At 49.5% G+C, this 24,783-nt stretch overlaps 1 protein-coding gene, 1 non-coding gene and 1 pseudogene across 2 annotated transcripts in view; 1 reads left to right on the top strand and 2 right to left on the bottom strand.

Annotated features, from left to right (window-relative positions):
* Positions 1 to 24,783, top strand: part of SWAP70 (switching B cell complex subunit SWAP70) — a 774,099-nt gene that overhangs the window by 374,216 nt on the left and 375,100 nt on the right. The gene's annotated exons all lie outside the window — the stretch shown is intronic.
* Positions 8,167 to 11,414, bottom strand: LOC138505204 (28S ribosomal RNA; annotated as a pseudogene).
* Positions 11,811 to 11,961, bottom strand: LOC138505246 (5.8S ribosomal RNA). Its single transcript, XR_011280074.1, has one exon. It is a non-coding gene; the product is annotated as a 5.8S ribosomal RNA (ribosomal RNA).

The following is a 24,783-nucleotide window of genomic DNA, read 5'->3' as shown; positions in this document are numbered from 1 at the left end:
TGGGCTCTTTTCTTCGCCGAATATGATTTCATCATAACTTACAGACCAGGAGTGCATAACGGTAAAGCAGACGCCTTATCCTGCATGGGGGAAGACAAAGACGCCTTCAATCCCTCTGAACCAGTGGCCATTATTCCTGAAGAATGGATTCAACACCAGATTGCTGCAACAGCATGCTGGGAGGACCTGAAGGTAGGTCTACAATCTCAAATGGATCAATCAGCCCAACAAGAATGGTTGAGTAAGGGAGACCAGTATTCCATTAAAGACAACTACCCTATTTTCAAGGAAGACTATATATTCGAGACAAGGAAGTACAAAACAAAATAATATCCAACTACCATGAATCGTTAGTGGAAGGACACTCAGAAATCGCTAAGACTCGAGCCAAGATCCGAAGGAATTATTGGTGGCCCACCTGGAGAAAAGATGTTAGCCAATTTGTTACAACTTGGGGTGTTTGTGCACAACTCAAATCCCAGAAGTCACGCCCTGCAGGGCTGTTGCGCCCATTAACAGTACCACCAGCACCATGGCATACACTGTCTATAGACTTCATTACAGATCTACCACCCTGCGAGGGGTTTAACACAATCCTGGTCGTAGTGGACCTATTTTCCAAAATGGCAAATTTTATTCCACTAAAAGGACTTCCCACTGCTGCTACTCTGGTCGCAGTATTCTTGGAGCAAATCGTCAAATTACACGGTTTTCCGTCTGTACAGGTTTCAGACTGTGGAACGCAATTCGTCTCAGCTTTTTGGAAAAGGTGTTGTAAGATAGCCCAAATCGAAGTGCGTTATCCACGAGTCACCATCCCGAAACCGATGGTCAAACAGAAAGGACCAACCAGACACTTGAGCAATACCTGAGATGTATGTTACTGCAGACGGAAGGGTCCTGGAAAAACATTCTCTGGTTAACTGAATTTGCTTACAATAACTCTATCCATACCAGTACCGGAGAGACACCATTCTACACAATGAATGGCCGACATCCTAGGACATCTTCCTTCGATCCTCTTGACAAATTGGAAATGCCAGCAATCACTTCCTTACATAAAATCATCACTCAGTCACTTAAAGAAGCTACTGAAAACTTGAACAAAGCCAAGGAGCAAAAGAAGAGATTTGCGGATAGACATAGAAAAGAGGCCCCGCAGTATCAAGTCGGGGATAAAGTTTGGTTGGAGTCCAAAAACATTCCATTGAAGGGACCTCGGGCCTTCCGTCCAAGATACCTAGGACCCTACCCCATCAAAGCCATCCTTAACCCGGCTGCCATGAAATTGGAATTACCAGCGAACATGCAAATCCATCCTGTCTTCCATGTTTCCCTTCTAAAACCAATGAAACCGGACACTCGAATCTCAACACCACCTGAGCCAGATATGATAGAAGGTGAACCAGAGTATGAAGTCAAGAACATTCTGGATTCCAAGATAGTGAGATCAAAACTGTACTACTTGATTGATTGGCAAGGTTATGGACCACAAGATCGCACATGGGAACCCGTCGAGTTTGTCCACCAAACCAAGACCAGTAGGAGGAACACCTGTGAGAGGGGCCTTGGGGTGGGGAGGGCTGTCATGGCCACTAATCAAGGGCCATCACTTTCATCCTCCAAAGGATCCAAATGGACCCTGTCCTGGCGCCTTTGGCACCAGGCTCATAAAAAAGTATGCTCTGCACACATTGTGTCCATAGCATGTGCACCCAGGCTGGGCATGACCATTGGAAAGCATTGGAAGGCATGTGCAGAAGTCTATGGGAGTGGTGAGGTGGGGCCACAAGGCGGAGCTAAAGGGGAGTGGCTGGAGACAGGCTATTTAAGCCAGCCTCACCCGCATGTAGAGGCTTTGCGTTAGTCTGCTGTGTGCAGCGTAACGCTTACCGCCGTCTGAAGCTCTTACCTGTTTCCAGCTCAGCACGCCTCTCATCAGGTCCAGGACATCATCTTCAGCATGCACCTACCTGATTCCAGCTTGCATTTTCAGTGCGCATCTTACCTGAATCCAGCCATACCATCGCTCACAGTGCTGCTGCTTCAACTCTACCTCTGTGACGCGCTTGTTACCTGAATCAACCACACCATTGCTCGAAGCGCAGCTATCTTCAACTCAGCATCTGCAGCGTGCATTTTAGCTGTCTCTGTAATTCTATCGCCTGCAGCTCATCTCATCCTCACCTGTCTGAGCGCACCTACGCGGGAGTCTTCTTCTCGTTCAGCATCCTTACAAATCTTCCAACTATCAGCCGCTGACAGGTTCTCGAACCGCCGCTCTCTTTCATCCAATGCCAGGCTGTCCCTGCAAGCGGAAAGGAACGCACAAGGTTAGAAACTGCATAAACATTTAACACTTGGCCGCGCAATACCTAAGCCTTGTGTACCACCTTGAAACCCTACTTACCTTCTAGTGGGGCTGCTCCATTCCCCTTCTGGCACCGCATGGACTTGCTTCCAGCACAACGATGCAGCGTGGCCACCTTCACACCTATTGGGGAAAAGGAAAGACAAAAGAATTATGGACAAGAATCATTGAGAGAGACATTGCAAAAGCATAAGGACAATAATCATTGTTCCGAATACTTACCTTCAAAGTGGATTGGTCGCAGCCGGTCTAGACCATCACATACTCGGACCAGTGAAGTAACTAGGTCCATCGAAAGCACCCCTGCTGAAGAGAAGCAGGACAGGGAGTTTATCTTTACAAAGCAACAGGTGAGAGTTTGTGGGAAAACGCATGCCCCTCTCATTCTGGCACTAGGGGTTCGAGGGAGATCGCAATTCAGCCGCAGCATTTTCACTACCACTTACCTTCTCCCAAGGGCATTGCCAGTGACCAAAGCAGTCCACACTCCAGCAGCTGGGGGTAAACCCGGATCCAAGGGAGAAAAGTCCAGGGAGGGCTCCAACTGTGCCCCAACGTCCCCGCAGAGATCAGGTGAGCGTCACAGACAGTAGATTAATGAAAACATTATTGGCTAATGCTTTCACTTTGGTTAGTCTTGCCCTGGTCCAAGAATGTCACCTCTAGCGGCACAACACGAATGCCCCTGGCTGTCCCTTTTAATCACGGCCCCAGTTCCGAAAAACAAAAAAATAGAATATGTGTCCTATTCCATTATTCCTAGCTTAAGTGTTCAGGTGACCAGCCTGCTTTGAACACTGTACTTTTTTCAAAGTAAACGCTTCAGACCCCCAGGACACTCAGTCAAGAGCATCAAGGGGGCAACAAGAGGCAGGGGCTGGGACAGGCAGTGGTAGCTCACCTCGCGACGGACCGCCAGTTCGATCCCAAGATCCAACTATGAGCTTTTTAACTGCAGCAACTTTAATGTATGCTGTTGGAGCTGGAATTACTGTGGCTGCTGGCACCAGACTTGCCCTCCAATGGGTACTCGTTAAAGGATTTAAAGTGTACTCATTCCAATTACAGTGCCTCGAAAGAGTCCTGTATTGTTATTTTTCGTCACTACCTCCTGGAGTCGGGTGTGGGTAATTTGGGCGCCTGCTGCATTCCTTGATGTGGTAGCCGTTTCTCAGGCTCACTCTCCTGAATCGAACCCTGATTCCCCATTAACCGTGGTCACCATGGTAGGCACAGAAAGTACCATCGAAAGTTTATAGGGCAGACCTCTGAATGCATTGTTGCGGTCACATGGATGTGCGATCGGCCTGAGGTTATCTAGAGTCACCAAAGCGGCCGGACGAGCCCAGATTGGTCTTGGTCTGATAAATGCACGCATCCCGGAAGGTCCACGCTAGTCGGCATGCATTAGCTCTAGAATTACCACATTTATCCAAGTAACAGATGGAACGATCAAAGGAACCATAACTGATTTAATGAGCCATTTGCAGTTTCACTGTACCAGTCGTTTGTACTTGCACGTGCATGGCTTAATCTTTGAGACGTGCATATAATACTGGCATGATCAACCAAGTATCCGCACCTGCTGGAGGGTGGTCACTGGGGGAGCCGCGCGACCACTTCAGAGCCAACCTTCACATCCTCTGGGGCTGTCTGCAGGATCCGAGCGCCAAAGAGCATCCCTAGACGTGTGTGGGTCGGGTGGACAGATTGGTCACGCGGGCGCCGGCGGCCGGGCCTGCTCCACCATACCACAGGGTGGGTGGGTGGAAGGGAGAGGCCAGGCCCAGGCACAACTTGAACCAGTAGGGGGTTTCGCCAGCACGCTGCCACTGGGATGGCGACAGAGGGGGTCAGCAGCCAACGTGCGTTCCGAACTGCTGGAGAAACAAGCTTGGTGGAGGAGGGGCCGTGTCATGGCTTGCGAGGGGATCCTGTCTGATCTGACCACTGGGGAGTTGCCGGGCTACTCGGCTTTTGCTCTAGAGCCAGCCACACGGGCAGCCTGGGTTGGGCAGCGAGAACCAAGAGGAGCGCAGTCAGGTCCCTCTCACCCAGTCTATAGTAATCCGGAGGAAGGTGATTAAGCTTTGTCATCTGTGTACCCAGAGTGACAGAGTGGGACCTCTCGGCAAAAGCGTTGGACTCCTTATAGACCCAATTGGAGAAAAATGTCAAACTGACGCCCATCGGGACTTCCAGAGCAGCCCAGCCGTCTGGTCCTTGCAGACATTCCTCTGGAAAGCGGCCATCTGGTAGGTCAGTGCACTCCAATGGGCCTGGACAGGGCCTTTGGCCCCCCACCTGACAAAGGACAGGGGACTCGCAGATGCCCAAAGGCATGGGCCAGCACCAAGCGTCATCCTCAAGCTCTGGCCAGGCCACCTTAGAGTTTTTTTCCCCCCTCCATGTAAGAGGTTTTTCATCCACCTTGGAGCTTATCCCTCCGGGGAGGGACAGTCGACCCACATGTGAGACAGATACCCAAGGCTGGGTGCTTGGGGGGACCAGCACCCCCCCCCCCCAGCCAGTCTGGAGCTTTAGCAGGCCCCCTTTAGAGCTTCTCCCTCTGGGGCTCCCCGCGACTGACGCAAGGCTTGGGGACTCTTGACCCACACGCACAAGGCTGGCACCCAAGTCCAGTGGGGGCATCAGCCACAGCCACCCTTAGAACTTCTTCCGCCACATTAGAGCTTTACCCTCCGGGGAAGGACAGGGCTCCCCATGATCACCACTGGGCTTGGGGACAGTCAACCCAGACGTGAGACAGGTGCCTAAGGGCAGGAGGCCCCCTCGCCAGCCACCCTGGAGGTTTAGCAGGGCCCCTTTAGAGCTTTTCCCTGTGGAGAGCGATGGGAACCCCACCACTGCTCCCTGCGACTACCACTGGGTTTGGGGCTTTCTCTCCCCTCAGAGATTCTCCCACCACATTAGAGCCTTTCCCTCCAGGACTAGCCCACTAGCCCACAAACACTGTGGAACTCCGGGCCGCCCACTGCAAGCGCATTTACCCCCAAGCGGTGGAAAGGGACCCACTTGGGGCTCCCCTTCACACACGGACCTCATCTTGGGTCTTACCACATGTGGTGGATACTTGCCGAGGACCGGGAGCCGGTAATTGTGCCACGGCCACCCTGGAGGCCGCAGAGTTGCACTTCCATGCCAATCGGAGACAAATGCAGGAGTCAGCCGCGGCATCCACAATTCGGGCCATCTGAGCTAACTCCCCAGGCCAGATGGCCGGCGGCGGTGCCTGCCCCCACCATCCAGGGGCACAGGCTTAAGGTACCACCCCCCCCGTGCTCTGTGGTGGTTGCGTAAGCTGCTGCCTCTCTTCCCTGCCCTGGGTTTAAGGCACCACCTCCGCGCACTCGGGCTGGGGAGACACTTCCACGCCGACTATTAGGTTTACGGAACCCGACCAGAGACAAATGCAGGAGTCAGCCGCAATTCGGGCCATCTGGTCCGCTAGCCCCAACTTGGGCCATCTGGGCCCCACCGTCCAGGGGCACAGGCTTTAGGTATCACCCTCCACACCCTAGGGTGGCTTGCACCCTCTCTTCCCCTGCCCTGTCCGGGGGCTTAAGGTACCACCTCGAAGGCCCGGGCCCGAGGCCATTTGGTCCGCCAGGATGACCAGGAAAGGTGAGAAGAGTGGTCCCCGCTCAGCCCGCACACCCTGTGGGTGCGCACCTATGTTGGGTGGTATTTTCCTGTGCGCCCCACTGGTCCCATGAGGAAGGATGGAGAACCTTGTCAGCGGTGCCGCCTTGCGACAAAAGCTTGGCTCAGAGGATGACTTTGAATAGATCGTAGAGAGGTAGCTGCTCTGCTTCTTAGGAAACCCTGAACCAGAATCAGGTTGTCTGGTTGTCTACGAACGATTTAGCACCATATTCTGTTAGGACTGATTTTCTATACTCTGGCCTGGTGGACAGATGTATAGACGGCCAACCTATATTGTGACAGGGACAACTCTGGGAAGCTGTAGCCAAACCAGTTTAAGGTAGCAGTGACAGGCAGTCTAGGCTAAGTTCTTCAGAGGAGTGAGTGTAAAGGGTCCACAATGATGTAACAAAATTGGAGTCACAAATTACACTTAGACAGGATGTATAAAAATACAGTTATTTAATTATGGCCAAGTACACTATGAGCAAAATGAATACAAGCATGTAGACTTATCAACCAATACCATCAAGCTAAAATACATATATACAGTCACAGGTTCAAGTGCATAATAGAAATCAAAATACTCCTGCAAGGGAATTAATAGGTGAGTATCACACACAAAAAAGTCCACCGAGATGGTCCCTAACTAATATTGTCCAACCCTAAGTTGCCTTGGGCCTTGTGCCCTATTGTTCAGGATACAAAGATACAGAACTCAGGAGGCAGGAAAAAATGTAGGTAGGGTCTCTGGGGTCCAGTGATGGATTGTTAGAGCCAGGGGTCAACATAGACAAGTGTCCAGAATTACCTCCAGCAGTCAGAAGTCTTGCCAAGGCAAGTACTGGCAAAGCCAGTAGGTTTAGGATAAAGGATATTATAAGTCCATTGACTTATAATGGAAGTGTAGGGGTATGTTAAAAGCTCAGTAACGTACCCCCTCACTTCGAATCTTCCCAAGACTTTCCAGAACAAAGGAAGGGTGTCCTGGCTTGATTTCCCTGCTGAATTCCGCAGTCCTTGATTTTCACGGGTTGCAGGTTTGAGGGATTCTCCGGTTAGGATCTTTTGCTGGTGCAAGGACTCTTGATGAAGAAATGCAGAAACAAATGATGCAGCACCCTTCTCGGGACAGGAGGTGGGTCAGAAAAGCAGGTTTTGGACCATGCACGCCACGCACAGCGATGCAGCAGGACTCAGTAGCTGCGGTCAGACTTTCCGGTCTTTCTCGGGCCCCCTTGGTGCTAGGACGCCGCAGAGGGTGTCGTTGCAGTGGCAGCTGAGGGTGTACCAAGTTTCAGGCGGAAACTCGGAACGGCAATGAAGATAACCTGGTAGCCCAAAAACAAAGCTGGTCAGCCACAAAATGATTCACGGGCACTTCTGAAGGTGGTTTTTGTGCTGGGCACCGAGTAGGCTTAGGGAGTGGGTGGTCTTTCCACTCCTGGGGTCGTAGCACCTTCGCAGGCCTACTGGAGATCACGAGACAGACAGGGCTCCACCAGGACTGCAGCAGAAGTTGGTTGCCAGGCACGGCCATGTTTGACCAGTAGCCACAGTAAGTAGCTAAACGCGGTTAAGCTAAAACAAAATTCCCCAAAAAGTGGGGAAAATTCACTGCTGCCACCAGCCCATCTTTTAAGCACCTCTAGAGTAACCAAAAAATCCTTTGAGTGTTAGTCTAGGGCAAAACAAAAATGAACCCCATTGCACTGCAGTGTAAGCTGCTGTGTGCAATGATAAAAAGTTACCAGATGTGATACAAAAGTAGCAACACAGTCACAAGACTAAGGGAAACACTGTTTCCCAGTACTGATGGCCTTAAGGACATATCAGTTTCCCCATAACATGTGAGCAAAGGCCAGTACAGTGAAGCTTAAGGCTTCACTGCACTGCAAAAAGTACAGGTCAGATGGAAAAATAAAAGCAAAAAGTTTTGGGGTTCCGAAAAAAGATGGAAGGAAAGGTGCAGTAAAGAGAATCTTTCCTAACAGATTCCCCACGAAAATGCGCTGCACTATGGGTGAGAGAGGTGGCCCCCTTCTGTCCACACTCAAGTCCCGAGGTGAGCGGTGAGCGGCTCTACACACCGGCCCCGAGGCCGGCTATCCTAAGCCAACCGATGCTCGACCGCGCTGCGGTATCACAGTCTGGGGGGGGAGATTTCTTATTTAGAGGCATTGAGTCATAATCCCACGGATGGTAGCTTCGCCCCATTGGCTCCTCAGCCAAGCACATACACCAAACGTCTGAACCTGCGGTTCCTCTCGTACTGAGCAGGATTACTATTGCAACAACACATCATCAGTAGGGTAAAACTAACCTGTCAACGGTCTAAATCCACCTCACGTTCCCTATTAGCGGGTGAACCATCCAACTCTTGGTGAATTCTGTTCCACAATGATAGGAAGAGTCGACATCGAAGGATCAAAAAGCGGCGTCGCTATGAAGGCTTGGCCGCCACAAGCCAGATATCCCTGTGGTAACTTTTCTGACACCTCCTGCTTGAAACCCAAAAAGTCTGCAGGATCGTGAAGCCCCGCTTTCAGGGTCTGTATTCATACAGAAAAATTGAGATCAAGCTAGCTTTTGCCCTTCTGCTCCGCGGGAGGTTTCTGTCCTCCCTGAGTTCGCCTTAGGACACCTGCGTTATCCTTTGACAGGTTTACCATCCCAGTCAAACTCCCCACCTGCCACTGTCCCTTAGCAGGTTGTGCCTGGCAGGTGCTGGGTGATTGGAGCCAGAAGCGAGAGCCCCACGGGATTCGCCCCCTGCCTCACCGGGTAAGTGGAAAAACGATAAGAGAAGTGGTATTTCACCAGCGGCCCGAGGGCCTCCCACTTATACTACCTCTCAAGTCTCTTGACAGTGCCAGACTGGAGTCAAACTCAACTGGGTCTTCTTTCCCCGACGATTCTGCCAAGCTTGTTCCCTTGGCTGTTTTTCGTTAGATAGTAGATGGGGACAGTGGGAATCTCATTCATCCATTCATGCACATCACTAATTAGATGACAAGGCATTTGGCTACTTTAATGGGGCTACCTTAAGAGTCATAGTTGCCCCAGCCATTTACCCAAGCTTCATTGAATTTCTTCATTTTGACATTCAGAGCACTTGGCAGAAATCACATTACGTCAACACCCTCCATGGGCCTTCGCAATGTTTTGTTTTAATTAAAACAGTCAGATTTCCCTGTTCCGCACCAGTTCCAAGTCAGCTGCTAGGTGTCAGCCAAGGCAGAATGCCGGCCTTGAACCCCAGGAGGGGAAACGAGAGACGAACACTGCAGCTGGGGTGATTCACAGGATGGGCCCGGTTCGCATCCAGAGGCAATGCCGTCCCCCTGGGGGGGCGACGCTTCATCCAGCCATGGTGCGCACCCAGCCCTGCTTTGCGCCCCAGCCCGACCGACCCAGCCCTTAGAGCCAATCCTTATCCCGAAGTTACGGATCGAACTTGCCGACTTCCCATACCTACATTGTGCTGACATGCCAGAGGTTGTCCGCCTTGGAGACCTGCTGCGGATATGGGTACGGCGTGGGGCGAGATTTACAACATCTCACCCAGATTTTCAGGGACTAGCGAGAGCTCGCCGGATGCCGCCAGAACCGTGATGCTTCCCAAGGCTCGGGCCCCCTTATCAGGGAAAACCCTTTCCAGGGTGCCCTGCCCTTCACAAAGAAAAGAACTCTTCCTGCGGCTCCCACCGGCTTCTCTGGGATCATTTGCGTTACTGCACTGGACGCCCGTCCCCGCCACTCTGGGTTCGGGGATCTGAAACCGACTCCCTTTCGATCGGCTGAGGGCAACTGAGGCCATAGCCCATCCCTTTGAAACGGCGCTCGCCCATGTCTCAGGACCGACAGACCCATGTTCAACTTCTGTTCACATGGAACCCTTCTCCACTTCATCATTCAAAGTTTTTGTTTGAATATTTGCCACTACCACCATGATCTGCACCTGTGGCGGCTCCACCCGGGACCTCGACCCAGGTTTCTGTGTGTACCGCAGCAGCCCTCCTACTCGCCTGACTTAGCCCCCGCGGCTCTCAGCGCCAGCCGGTAATGGGCCTGACACTCCAGCGCCATCTATTTTCAGGGCTAGTTGATTCGGCAGGTGAGTTGTTACACATTGCTTAGCGGATTCCGACTTCCATGGCCACCATCCTGCTGTCTATATCAACCAACACCGTTTCTGGGGTCTGATGAGCGTCTGCATCATGCGCCTTAACCTGGTGTTCGGTTCATCCCGCAGCCCCAGTTCTGCTTACCAAAAGTTGCCCACTGAGCACTTTCATACAATACCCGGCTCCACGCCAGCGAGCTAGGCTTCATACCCATTTAAAGTTTGAGAGTAGGTTGAGATAATTTTGACCCGGCTCCACGCCAGCGAGCCAGGCTTCATACCCATTTAAAGTTTGAGAGTAGGTTGAGATCATTTTGACCCCAAGACATCTAATCATTCGCTTTGCTAGATAAAGCTGGGGTTTCTGTGCCCCAGCTATCCTGAGGGGAAACTTCGGAGAGAACCAGCTACTAAATCGTTCGATTGGTCTTTTGCCCCTATACCCAGGCTGGGTGACCGATTTACACATCAGGACCACTACGGACCTCCACCAGGCTGAGTTCACCATCTTTCGGGTCCTATCACACACGCTCATGCATCATCTCTCTGACAGAGCGGGTGAGACGCGTCGGTGGAAGGCCCTCTGTGACAGGATGCCACTGCAATCGGCGAGCACCTGCCCTCACCATCATTACATCACAGGGTTTCATTCGGCCCTCTGACTCATGCACGTGTTATGCTCCTTGGTCAGTGTTTCAAGACAGGTTGGGTGGTTAACCAACATCACCTCAGACCCTGGGCGGCCTTTGTGGGCCTCCCCACCCGGCAGCACACCGTAGTCGCGGCAGTCCACCACAGTCACATCGGGAGCCCTTTCTCCTGTCGCCACTCTAGCAACCCCCAAGAGGGGCCAGGACTGTTGCCGGATAAGGGCACAGTGGCAGTCTATCTCCTTCAGCCCTGTGGACACAGCAAAACTGCTGTCAGGGGGCTGTAACACTCTCTGGGCTGTATTCCCAAGCAACCTGACTCCAAGAAGGCCTAATCCCGGTGTGGAAGAGGCCGCTACCGGACTAACTCCATCTGCGTGGTGAGCCTCGATTCGAAGGACCTGAGCCCCCTGAGTGATGCCGGGGAGTTGGTCTTCTGTACACCACATTTCCCATGCCTGCTGCTGAATGGGGATGCGGCGCTGGGCTCTTCCCTCTTCCCTTTTCACTGGCCGTTACTGAGAGAATCCTGGTTAGTTTATTTTCCTCTGCTTAGTAATATGCTTAAATTCAGCAGGTCACCATGTCTGATCTGAGGCCATGGTCAGGGAGCACAAAGCTCAGGGTAGCTGGCCTCGGGCCCGTACGGGGGGGTTGCCCCAGCCCTGTGCCTCTGGCACAGGCGAGTGTGCTCTGTCCCAATCTGTGACGATGCCCACATGGTCACATGGTCCGTGCTCCATGGTCATCCTGTGCCACCAGCCGTGGGACACCAAAGACAGCCACACACAGCACGACCAGGTGCCCCGGTGTAGGGTGAAGGTGCACCCAGCCATCCCGAAACCAGCATGAGGCGGGGAAGCTGGGGACGCCAGGTCCAAGGATCCAGCGACGGTGCCGATCGGGGTCTGACCTTAGGGTGGTGAATGGAATGGGGTCCCTGCGACAGCCCCAGCCACGACCCTGGGAGGGAACCCCGGGGTGATTGATGTACAAGCGACCCTCAGACAGGCGTAGCCCCGGGAAAAACCCAGGGCCACATGGTGCATTCAAAGTGTTGATCAATGTGTCCTGCAATTCACACGAATTCTCGCAGCTAGCTGCGTTCTTCATCGATGCACGAGTCGAGTGATCCACCGCCAAGAGTCACAGGTAACTTTTTTTTGTTCCAGACGTCGGCCTGACCCTGCCGATGCAGGAGAGGTCAGGGGAAGCAGCGCCAAATGTGGCGGAACAGCCAAGCGCCCTGTCTAGCTCGGCAGAAACCATTGTGGTTTAAAATCCAGGTGCTCAACCTGGGAAGCCTGACTGCCATCTGCAGCAGCACAGCGTTTCGCAGGGGGATGGAGGTAGGCCGCCACCGCCACCTGCCCACCGGCCCGATCCACTCATCCTTCCCCGACCCCTTCCGCTTCCCTTTTGGGGGGAGCTAGGAGATGGACAGCGAGGCGGGCCAGAGACTGCATAGACAGGGGGTCGGGTGGGACCGCTATAGTCTTCAAACCCCAGCCCGGCTGCATAGGGCCCCGCTCCAGGTACCTGGGCAAGAGGGAAGGTCACCCACTGTGCCAGCAGGCCTAGCCATCGTTCACCCACAGATGTGGGTGGCTGGAACCTTGGTGCCCACCGTCGAGTAAGCCAGCTGCACCATGGCTCAGGGCTCATGCGCAGCATGCCGGGCCCCTGTCTGCATGGGGAGGTGCCTCTCGAGAGCGGTCAGGATTCCCTTGGCTCCCGGGTGCCCCAACTCGGGGCTTCCCTGCTGACCGGAGTGTGCCCACCAATGCCCACCCACTGGCAGGTCAGAGGCGGGCTCAGTGAGGAGAGGGGGCTGCCCAGGGCCCCCTTTCCGGTGCGTGGTTGGAGACATCCCCAGCAGGGTAACCCAACCCTGTCAGGCATCCCCGGCCATCAGCTGGGTCGCAGACCCCTCTCTGGTGGAAGAGAATCCCCGCTCCCTGGCACCTAGTTGACCTCACGCACTGAACCGCTCTGCGAGAGGTGCCCCGGGCTGTGGGTGTTCACGTCTGGGATTCAACCGAGGTCGGGCCCACGGCTCTCCCTCCTGCTGCTCCGCTGTTAATGATCCTTCATGCCCCCACTCACAAGTAGATACCATTCACACTCAAATGGCCAATTTTTCCTTCCAAACACACGTTCCAGATTCAAATGCCACCTCCCTCCTGACCCACATGCCACCATCCCTCCATACGAACCCACACAAAGACACCAACATCCGTCCCTCCATACTTACACCAAGATGCTCCACCCCTCAGAGCCACACCCATATGCTTCACCTCTACCTCCAGACTCACACTCAGATGGCGCATTTCGCCCTCTCTCTATACCCACACTCAATTACCCCATCCCTTCGACACACACATGCTCCCACCACTCCAATAAACCAACATCCTTCTCTCCAGACAAACATGCCCCATCCCTCCATTTACACTCAGATGCCCCCTTCCTTCCCACCAGAGTGCTCCAGCCCTGACCCACATGCTCCACCATTCCCTGATATGCCCCCATCATATACCCTGTCCCTCCATTCCAGATCAACAATGCCCCCTCCGATCCAGACTCCAAGATGCCCAATCCCTTCCACAAGACCCATACCATGATGCCCCATGCTCCCTCCACACAGAAAGATGCCCCTATCCATCCTCCAACCAATGAGCCCCAATCCCTCCCTCCAGACCGACATCAATGTGCCTCATCCCTCCCTCCAGATGCACACCAATGTGTCCTATGCCTCCCTTCATACCCACAGCAATGTCCCCATCCCTCCCTCCAGACCCACGCCCATGTACACCTTCGCTTCCTCTCTGACCCACACCAATATGCCCCATCCCTCCTTCTCAGAACCACACCAAGATTCCCAACCCTCCCTCTAGACCAATACCATAATGCCCCATCATCCCTCCACATAGCAAGATGTCCCTTCCCCTTGCATCAGATGCCCATGTGCCGATCCTGAATCACATGCAGATAGCCCCAGCCAACCCAAGCCCATCCTAGTATGCCCCCATCTGCCCAGACCCACACCAATATGCCCCATCCCCTCCTTCCAGACCCACACCAATATGCGGCCATCCCTCCCCAGACCAATGTGCCCACCCCTCCCATCAAACCCACACCAATGTGTCCCCACCACCTCCCTCCAGAGCCACACCAAGATGACCCTTCCCACTTCCCAACCCACACCTAGATGACCCATGCCACCCTCCAAACCCACTGTGCCCCATCTCTCAATCCAGAGAAACACCCATGTGCACCATCCCTCTGCCCAGATCCACACCAACGTGCCCCCACCACCTCCCTCCAGAGCCACACCAATGTGCCCCCACCACCTCCCTCCAGAGCCACACCAAGATGCCCCCACCACCTCCCTCCAGAGCCACACCAAGATGCCCCGTCTAACTTCCCAACCCACACCTAGATGTCCCATGCTACCCTCCAGACCCATTGTGACCCATCTCTCGCTCCAGAATGATGATGCCTGTGTGCCAATCCCGAATCACACGCAGATAGCCCCAGCCGACCCCCTCTAAAACCACCCACCCTAATAATCACACCCTCATGAAACATTAAATCACTCTATTAGCTCCCTTTGATCAGTTAAACACCATCATACACTGTCTCCCTGTTCCTTTTCTTAGACCTCCATACCTTACATGTTGAATAGCTGAGCATGATTTTTAAAGTAAATGTAATTTCCCGCTCCCGTATCGAAATCGGGAGTCTTACAGGAACGTTTGCGGTATCCGGAAGAAAATGCAAATTGTATTTACAGCCAGCCAAGAGCACACAGGTTGCTGCTGTTCCTGCAACCTGGCAGCCAGAGCTTTGCCGCTCAGGGTCTCGTAGAAACGCGGTATCCCAAGGAAAATGCCCACCCCAAACTCTGCAAGCCAAAGGCAGACAGGGTCCCCAGAGAAAATGCCCACCCCAACCGCTGCTAGCCAAAGGCAGGCAGGATCCCCAGAGAAAATGCCCACCCCATTTGCTGCAAGCCAAAGGCTGGCAGGGTCCGGTTGCACTTGCACCGGCAGCCAGAGCGTTCAGAATTCCTGCTCAGCCCCGGCCCGCTCTCTGAATGTTCTCCGGAAACGCTTCACTGCTCCGGAAATCACACGGATGATATTGGAGGTCACGTGAAGAAGAGTGGGCGGGCCGTTGCTATGGTCCTTTTCTCAGGGAACTAGTCGCTACCATTAGGCTAGAATTCATTTCAGGGTCTGCTCAGAAATCTAAACGCTCCACGCTCCCATGCAGGTCTAGGCTGCCTCTGCTTGCCTTTGTTTGGCGGTGCGCGATTTGTATGCATTGGCTGTGAGCACTGGAGCGGCAGGTGCTATTGCCAGTGTGTGGCTTCGGGACCCCACAATGATTACTCTGTTAAGAAAAAATTCCAGCATTACATTAGCACAAACTAATCGCAAAAGTCACTGGCAAAGTCAACAGAATGGGCCTGTGACATGGCAAGTGCAGACAGTGCTTTAACTGTGATGAGAAATCTAGAGGGCGAGGAGGCAGGGTAGACCTGGGCGAGCAAGGGAATTCGTGCAGAGGGCCGAATCTGGGGGAATGGCCCTTAGGGCCCCAAAAAGAACAGAGTCCGGGGAATGCAAAACAGGAAAGGGGCCCGTGTCGGTGCGTTGCGGTAAGAAAAGGAGTTGAGGGCAATATAAGGGACTAAAGAGGTTTGGGGAAACAAAAGGACTGGGGCGAGGGGACTAAAGAGCGCTGAGGTGCAACAAAAGGGGCTAAACTAAACAGGACTGGAGCAACAGAAAAGGCTGAAGGGGTTGGGGCTACAAAAAGGGCAGAGGGGGCAATTGGGGACAAGAAAGGGGGCTGGGTCAAGAACAGGGTCTAAACGAGACTGGGGGGGACAAGAACAGGGGCTAAAGGGGTCTGAGTGTAAGAACAAGGGCTCAGAGCTAAAATGAATTGGAGCAACAAAGTGGTCTAAAGGGGTTGGGGCAACAAATGGGGTAAGAACAGGAACGAAAGGCAGCATGGGCAGATAAAGGGAGCTGGAGCAAAACCAAAGGGGCTGGCGGGCGAAAAAAGGGCCAGGGACAGTGGCAGTGCTTTTTAATGGCGATGGGAAGGCTGGGGCCAGGGGAGGATAGCAACGGAAGCCAACACCGTAGGCACATAAGATGCCACCTCTTTTTGCTCCATTTCACTTACCTTGAAATCCACCGCTGCGGCTAGCTGCTGTACGACAAATCAGGTGGTCATGCTCCTGTAAGGGGCTGTCTTACTTCCTGTCCTGGCCACCTGACTTCCTGTCCCATCCCAACCACTCATTGATTGGCTGGGACAGGACAGGAGTGTGTTCTTTTTCAAATATGTTTATGGGCATTGGGTGGGCAGCCGGTCGGGAGCATGGTGGCCCCTGTTTTGGGCAGACACTGACGAGCGAAGAGGATCAGGCCAGAGCCCCAGTTACGAACTGGCCCGAGCTCTGCCGGGCTGGTCTTGCTCTAGCGGGTGACCCTGTTAAGGAGGGGCATCATGAGACCCTTCAAATGTGTATTTTGGTTCACTCAGTATGATCTCAGATCGTCTTGCTTGCATCCTGTTTGGGGTAAGTAGAAGGGCCTTGCCCACTGTGTTTACTTGGGAATGGTTTCAACATACACCATACCTTCCAATTCACATGCTATTGGTGGGTGCCACCCATCATGTAAGCAGGTCTCTCACCCTCCAAGCCCCTTTCTCGCCCATATAAGTCATTGGGGTTTCACCCATCTAAAACAAAATTGGGTTTTTTTACCCGCCCTCGGGCCACAAATGGTTGAGAGTTGTGACACTAGAAAGCCCACTCGCCTGACCACTGTTGAGCCAATGACATACTTTGTGTCCTTAAGCACTATGCCCAGCAGAACAAGCCTAGGGTTTTGGTCAAGTATATAAAATAAAAAATCCTGTAACCATGACATAAATGAGGTTGTTTTGCTCGCTTTTCAGGAAGTTTTTGCAAACTTGTACATTCTGGTACATAACCTCTGCCTTATTTTTTTGGAGGGCCTAGGGAAGTAAGTAGATGGGCTTTGCCAACCATATTTTTGTAGGCATGATTTCAACATGCCTTAGCTCACCATGATGTTGTGGAATGCTCAAAAGCCTGACCATTGCTGAGCCAAAGTCTCTGCCCAGAAGCCAAGGCCTAGGATTTTGGTCATGGAAGTAAGTAGAAGGGATTTACTGTCATTTTTTTCTTGGGCATGGGTTAAACATGCCCAGGCTCGCCATGCGGTGAGCAAATCCCAGACACAGCCCCTGGTACAGTGAACACCTCTCTCCATCTATCTCTCCTTTTGGTGCTCCACTCCATAGAATAGAGTTGAGTCCCATGATAAATTTGTTCCAGTAGTACACATAGTTCCTTCACCATTTCCTTCTCATGCCTTCCGGAGCACTTTATCTACCCTCTGCACTAGTCCCAACGATCTACCCGACTTTGTTCCCCCCCTGCCACTACTGAATGTTCTATCGTACTCCTCCTTTTGCCTCTGTCAATGCCATAACCTATGGCAGGAGGCGCTATACAAATATTGTAAATCAATCTCTGACAGGTTTGTAATCAAATCACTGTCTTTTAGTATATAAACAATTCAATTAGTGAGTAAATCAACCCCATGCTATAAAAAAATAATCAAAGAGACCGCGGTAGCGGCCATGTAGTTATGGTTAAGTTGCTCAACTCATAGGAAAAGCACTTTTTGGGCGGCTTATAACTTCGCTTCCTGTGGACGAATCCTCACCAAACTTTGCAAAAAAAGTAGCTGGCCCACTCTGAATTTTTATGCCAAGTTTGGTGAGGTTTTGTCAAGAGAGGGGAAAAGTTGTAGGGGGTCCCAAAAGTGAGTTTTTTCAATAGACATAATGGGAAACAACTTTTCTCACGCCTACAGCCCAAACTGCTGGACGGATTTTCACCAAATTTGTGGCAGGAGTGGCGGCTTGGTCCTGAAAGAGTGCTTTTGTGAATTTGGTGTAAACCCATTCAGTAGGTTTTTTTAAAACAACCAAAACGTAAGGCAAACAAATTAGTGATGTCTGTGTTGGACTGGCCTCTGATTGGCCCAGAAAAATTAGCAGACTTTTGCGTGGTACGCGGACATCGGGACGCGGCCACTGATTGAGTGGTGAGAAAACGTGAACTGCGTTGGTTTCTGCGAAACGCCCGCCATGTTGGATTCACAGACTTTTTTGGGGTCCGTGGACAGCGCAGTGAAAAAAGAAAATAAAAGCAACATTGCACTTGTCAAACTCAATAAGCAATCTCTGGGGAGGTGGGGAGGATGAGGATGGGATGGGATATGGCCATAAGAAGCCAAATAACGGGTTGTTTCATCCCCGACAGTCCGCAAACACTCCAGATGTCCTGGGGCAGTCCTGTGGTGTCCGCAGACACTTCAGATGTCCTAGTGTCCTAGGACATCTGTACCTATTTCTGCATTACAACGTTGGGGAAAAGCAGTTTTCTGAGGTTTTATAACTTTAGCGCCACTCAATGAAACTGCAATATTAATCTAGACCTAATCCTGAATGGTTTTGGAAAGTTTTGTGGGATTCTGTCAAAATTAGACGGGGGGGGGGTCCCAACATATTGTAAAGGCAAATAAATGTGGTGTCATTTGACGAATCTGCACAACATTTGGCAAAACGATTTTGGATCTAGATATAAATGGTTTTCTAAAGTTTGGTGGGATTTTCTCAAGAGGGAGTGAAATTAGAGGGGGGGGTCTCAACATTTTTAGATGGCTTATAACTTTGTTGCCATTTGACGAATGTGGACAAAAGTTTTGAGGAAGATTTATAGGCTCAACCTTCAATGTTTGTGTAAAGACTGAATGGATTTTGTCAAGTGGGGGCTAAGTTATATGACTATCGTATGTACATACATTTTGACACTTTTGAAAAAATAAAACATGGGCGGATTTCAAGCAAACACATGTAAGGAGCATTGGCAAGGACATTAAAGCATGGTTTTGCAATTGTGCCTGTGATTTATTTATTGACAAGTGTCATAATGTAGGTTGTAGTGAAAAGAGGAACCTGCACCCCACTGGGAACAGCCCTTAGTGCAATAATCACTCCTGATCACTCTCCCACACAAGTAAGAATCTATGCGAGGCACAATTAACTCAGTCTGGAAGAAAGCCAAACACACAGAAGATGTTATGCTTGCATTTATTTACTACAGTGACTAATCAGAATCAAGCAGCAGTTTTCAATAGAATGGGAATGAAAGTGCAAGCTGAATAATACAAATTATCAGTTAAAGATGAATATGCAATGGATCTTACGCTCCTAGGAATCGTTGACGATAGAATGACACCCAGAACCCACACCACTCAGTGTGCCCGGCACCCCTCAGGGAATGGCCTAGCCCCCAAAAGCCTGCACCAGAGCGGGGATGTGATGCCAGGAGCCTCTGCCCTCTAGTGCTGGCTGGTTATCCAGGCGCTGTCTCTCTCCATGCACGCGTCTCACGAACAGCCCAGGAAGAGTCCTTCCCTAACTGGACCAGGTAGAGTTCTCTTATTAGGGGCTATACGTCAATCACTATGACGTACCAGCTCTTCGCATATCTTCTAGGCTAAAGCCTTCCATGCAGCAAAACATGTTTTTGACTGGAAAGTTACAGCCAGCGGTTGGCTCTCAGGCCCCATGTCCATTGTTGTGGGAAGCGCCTTTCTACATTCCTGGGTTATCAGTGCACCTGACTCGCAGAGCGAAAGAAGAGAAAGGCTGTGCCTGGCTCCTAAACGCTGCGCAGGGCTTCTTGCAAAACTAGATGTTTATGTCTTCAAGAAGGGCCTTCGCAGTTAACCCCTCGCAAGCATGCTGGCTCACTCAGTTTGAGAGGCCTGGCTGGTTCAGCATTTTCCTCCACACTTCGAAAAAACTCTAAATACACGCAGGCTAGCTCAGTAGGTTAATGCAAGTGCAGATTACTGCAAGTGCCTATGTGCTTTTCATGACATAGGTACAAAAAATAGTCATATACCTTTGATGACTGAGGTGTAGCCTGTGGCCGTGGGCAGTAGCCAGATTGTCTTGGTCATGGCATGAGTTCATGATGCGGACAATCTGTCTATTGGCCATGACCGCAAGGGACGAAAAATGGTGTTAAAGTGGCCATGTCCATGGGACCGGCTGTGTGGTAAAGTTATTCAAAAGTGGGATAGGTTTGAAAGGGAAAAATAATGTGCTTGTGGTAATATGGTCATAGGGTTCTGCAGGCTGCCATAGAAAGGGAAGAGGGGCTCTGTACGGAGCACCACCTTCTCTTTCCATGGTGGCCATCTTGGAAAAGGATTGCCCTTCCTACAGCGGGACACCCCAGGTGTCGTGCTGTAGGAAGGAAATTCCTTCCTTCCTACAGCGGGATGCCGACACCGCTGGCGTCCCGCTGTAGGAAGAAAAAATCTATTTGTTAGCACCCCGGGTTCCCGTTTTGTGAATTTCATTTTGGCATCTAAAGCCTTTGGTACACTCCCAACAGTGGTAAAGAACTGCCACACCCATGATTCTCTCTATGTGCTAGAGGAAGACATCACCTCTACCTCATCTTCTTGGTCCTCTTCATTGTCTTTGGAAGTACTGCTCTTTTTCTGTTGTGTAGGTCCTCCAGCTGGTGGTGGTGGCTCTTGGGGAGGCGGGAGGGCAATAGGTGATGCCATTTTTAAGAGAAATAGCAGTTTTACTAATATTCTTCCAAGTATGTGCTTTGCATTAGATTGTTAATGGATAATGAGTAAGTATAGGTGTAGGACCTGTGCAAGGGTACATTTTGAGCTTGATAGTTCCTAGATCAGTCAAAAAATGCAGTTCCAAACAGTCTTCGAAGCATGGACATGATCGCGAAGTGCAGACGCCTTCGCAGACACGTCAACATGCTGCGTGCAAGCGCATGGTCACGTGGCACTGCCCGGAAGGTCTGTGATGATATCAGACATTTGCGGACGTTGACAGATGCAAAAATAGTGGAGAAAGTTGCAAAATGTGTATAAAAGAGTTCAAAATGATGGTAGAAGGTGGGAAATGGCAGAGTTTTAAGCCAAAACTTTGTAAATGGGACAGAAGTATTGCTATATTGGGGTGTATGATATTAGTAAATTGTCAAAAAATAGCATGCACTGGTAAAAACCCATCAAATTCAGTGAAAAAACTTTGTTAAAGGGACGTTATGGTTAAGTTGCACTGGTAAAAACCTGTGAAATTCAATTACAAATCTTTGTTAAAGGGACGTTATGGTTACAAGTAAAACCAAAAAATCTCAGAAATTTGCGAGTTATGGTAAGCAACCATAACTCGCGCCACCACCGTGCACTGTTAAGACTAACACCCAGGACATCAAAGATGACATCACAAATGTCATTGATGACATCACATGTGAAATTCATTTTGATGAAAAACCTCTACAAGGGGTTGTGTTTATAATGTTGGTAGCAAGATGTTAGGGGTGATCGGGAGACCTCTTGTGAACTACTTAATGTATTAAAGAATGTACTCCTCTAAACAACATTGTATTTGAGTGTTGTTAATACAGGAACCTAATCATATTACATGACCCGTGGTAGTAGCGGCCATGTAGTTATGGTTAAGTTGCTAAATCCATACGAAGAGCACTTTTTGGGTGGCTTATAACTTTGCTCCCCCTGGAGGAATCCTCACCAAACTTTGCAAAAAAAGTATATGGCCCACTCTAAATGTTTTTGCAAAGTGAGGTGAGGTGTGGTCTAGGGGGGGCAAAGTTATAGGGAGGGGTCCCAAAATGTCTTTTTTTCCCATAGACTGAATGGAGTAAAACTTTGCTCACTCCTACAGCCGAAACCGCTGGATGAATTTTCACCAAATTTGCAGCAGGAGTGTGCTTTAGTAAACTTCGTGGAAATCCATCCAGTAGTTTTTTTAAAAACAACCAAAAAGTAGGCCCAAAAAAATGAGTGATATCTATGTTTGCTCCGCTGACAGGACACCGGTTGGTCAATCATCTTGCGTTGTGTCCACGGACATGTGACGTGCTCGCTGATTGGTTGGGGTGAAGCGTGTCACATCTTGTCGATGCGCCCGCCATGTTGGATCCGCGGACAGCGCACTGTGGAACTGAGCATAAATCCAATTTTGGGGAGTGTGTTGGTGTGTAGGAGTGGCTGGCGAGGGTGGTGGAGTGAGGTATGGGTTAAATGCTGTATTTGTTTAGGTGGGTGAAGGCTGTGATGTGATTGCGGTGTCCACGGTCACCACGTTTGTTCGCGGACATACTAAACACTGGGTGCACTACTGGCTATTTTACTATACTCTGATGTTGGTTTTGTGTACTTAGTAGAGCATTGGGTGAAGAGGGTATGTATTGAGGAGTTTGTGCATTGGCTGTAATTATTGTTTAAAATGTTAATTGAAGTGGTCAGGTTTTGATGTGGTTGTGTTATGTTTTTGGGTTGTGGTCGTTGGCAGGTGTTTCCTTCCATGGGTGCGTTATACTGCGGTGGTTGTGGCCAGGGCCTAGAGTCCTGAGTGCATGGCCGAAGGCAGGCCTTGGAAGATACCCATGGAAGGAAACATGTTGGATTGTGGTCTACGGTCAGGTGTTTGCTTGAATGGGTGTGTCATGCTGTGGTGTTTGTGAGTCTAATCATTATATACTTACTGTTTGACTTGTTGTGGTTGTATGCACTTTTTTCATGACATGGGTAATTGGAGAAGACATTCTTTTTCAATCTCTGTGATAAAAGAAAAGACCACATGTTAGTGTAGGTAGTTTGTAATGAGTTATTGCATTGCATAGTAGACATTTCTGTATTTTGTCGACCCTCATAGTTGGTACTTTAGAAGTACTATAGTTCAAACCAGTGTACTGTGCAATTTGCTCAGTTCCTGTGGTTGTTCATTAAATCATTGGGTCTGTGGAAAAAAAAATCTATGATGGATAAAAAAAACTTTCTACGTTATGGTACAATACATTTCTTTGGTTGATTTTAATAGGAGGAATTGAATAGGTGTATGGTTTTTGATTTGGAAGTGGTGGTAGTATTGTTCCAATTAGATACCAGTTGATGTAATCTAACGTTTCTTTTCTTGTTTCATTTTAGTAGTCTTCATTTGTCTGTTTGGTTTTTGAAGAATTTTGGGGCAGTTAGATACCTGTTGGCGTATTCTAACTGTTGATAGTTTTGAAGTTGTTGAGGGTATTTTTATACGTAATAAGTGTTGCAGGGTTTCCTTCGAAAAATGTATATTGTCATTTATTGGTTGTAGTTGGATCCTAGTTGGCGTATTGTAACGGTATTCTAACTGTTGATAGTTTTGAAGTTGTTGAGGGTATTTTTATACGTAATAAGTGTTGCAGGGTTTCCTTCGAAAAATGTATATTGTCATCTATTGGTTGTAGTTGGATCCTAGTTGGCGTATTGTAACGGTTTTTAATTTCTGACTGTTAGATACTTGTCTTATTTTATTAGTTTATAGATCTAAAGGTTATTGAGGAGATTTTGTTGATGTTCATACTCAGATTAGTTATTAACTTTTGGTTTAAAGAATATTAAGTAAGCATTTACAAGAGTTGCTGGTAATCTCTGTTTTAGAGTAATGGTAGTATCATTACATCCGAACCATCCACAATTCTTTTTTATATATGCAGTGTAGTGACCTGCATTGGTTGTGGCTCCTGCGTAGTAGATTTTACCTACTGTTGTGAAGGTTTTCTTACCAAGTGATACCTGTCCACGTGTGAATCAAGTCAGCTTGCAGTTGTTTTTGGTACCATCTGCATTGTAACGTAAAAGCATTACTATTATGTGTTTACTATGTAACTGTATTTGTAAGGTGGAGTGATTATCTGAATTGCAGGTAGTACATAATCTGCCACGGTATTCATTTTCTAGAAGTTGCTGAAATGGAATGGATTCACAGTTAGGTATGGATACATACACAAAGTGTTCATTACGGACTTGTTCTTGTGCCACATGGCAGCAGAGAGTGCATGTATGAAAGATTTAATTTATAGGTATGTTTTTTTTTTCCAGTACTTGTAGTAAGTACACTAGAAATTCCTGTGGATCTTTTTGTGTGTTTATAGTGAATTCGACCATTCCAGCACAGTAGTCCAATTCCTGCCTTATTCCAGAAACCCTGTAAGTGTTGTCAGGATTGTTGGTTGGATTTCTTTGAAGGACTAATATTTGCAAACACAATTGGTCTGTCCCGTTAAGTAAATGTTTTCAACAATTGGTGGCAATTGGAATCGAATATTGATTGCTACATTTGCATAGCAATTTACACCAGTTGTATTTGAAAATTTGAATGGACCAGACAGTTCTGTGTCCAAGTCTTTTGTTTGGAGTGTGCGTTGTTTTTTTGAAGAGGTAGTTGATTTTGTTTGTGCACTAGATCCTTCTTTGGTTGTGGTCATTGATGAAGTATTAGCTTATTTTAATTTCTTTGGAGGAATTGCTGTGAGATCCTGCATAATTTGAGTGTGAAGTAGTTTTCTTTTACAAACTTTTGCTTTTTGAGGAACACGCTAGGTTTTTCATATGGGGGGGGCGTTGAGTGAACCCAGTCTATTGTATTCCAGAATGCAAGGAATATCAGCGTTTACTTGACTTGCATCAAAGTTGTTAGAAATAGTCCATCAAGTGTTCGTAAGTGTGACAGTGCTACATAGCTCATGCCTTCTTTAAACACGGTGCTACCAATATCTATCAAGGCTTTATCTAGGGTAAGACCTTGTGATTTGTGAATGGTGACTGCGTATGCTAGAGTTAGAGAAAATTGTTTTCTGCGTACATACATGTCTTTGAAAAGAAGGAAGCGGGCTGTTGAGCGTCCTATCCTTTTAACTTCTGATAGTTTGTCAAAGAGAATATTGACAAACTGTTGTTGTCACATGGGTATGTTTGAAAGCCAATAACTATACCAAGTGCTCCATTAACTAGTCCTTG

Source organism: Ambystoma mexicanum, chromosome 11 (genome assembly GCF_040938575.1).
Source record: "Ambystoma mexicanum isolate Mex_15411 chromosome 11, UKY_AmexF1_1, whole genome shotgun sequence".
Lineage (NCBI taxonomy): Eukaryota > Metazoa > Chordata > Amphibia > Caudata > Ambystomatidae > Ambystoma > Ambystoma mexicanum.
This window is presented reverse-complemented; position numbering and strand designations above follow the sequence as displayed.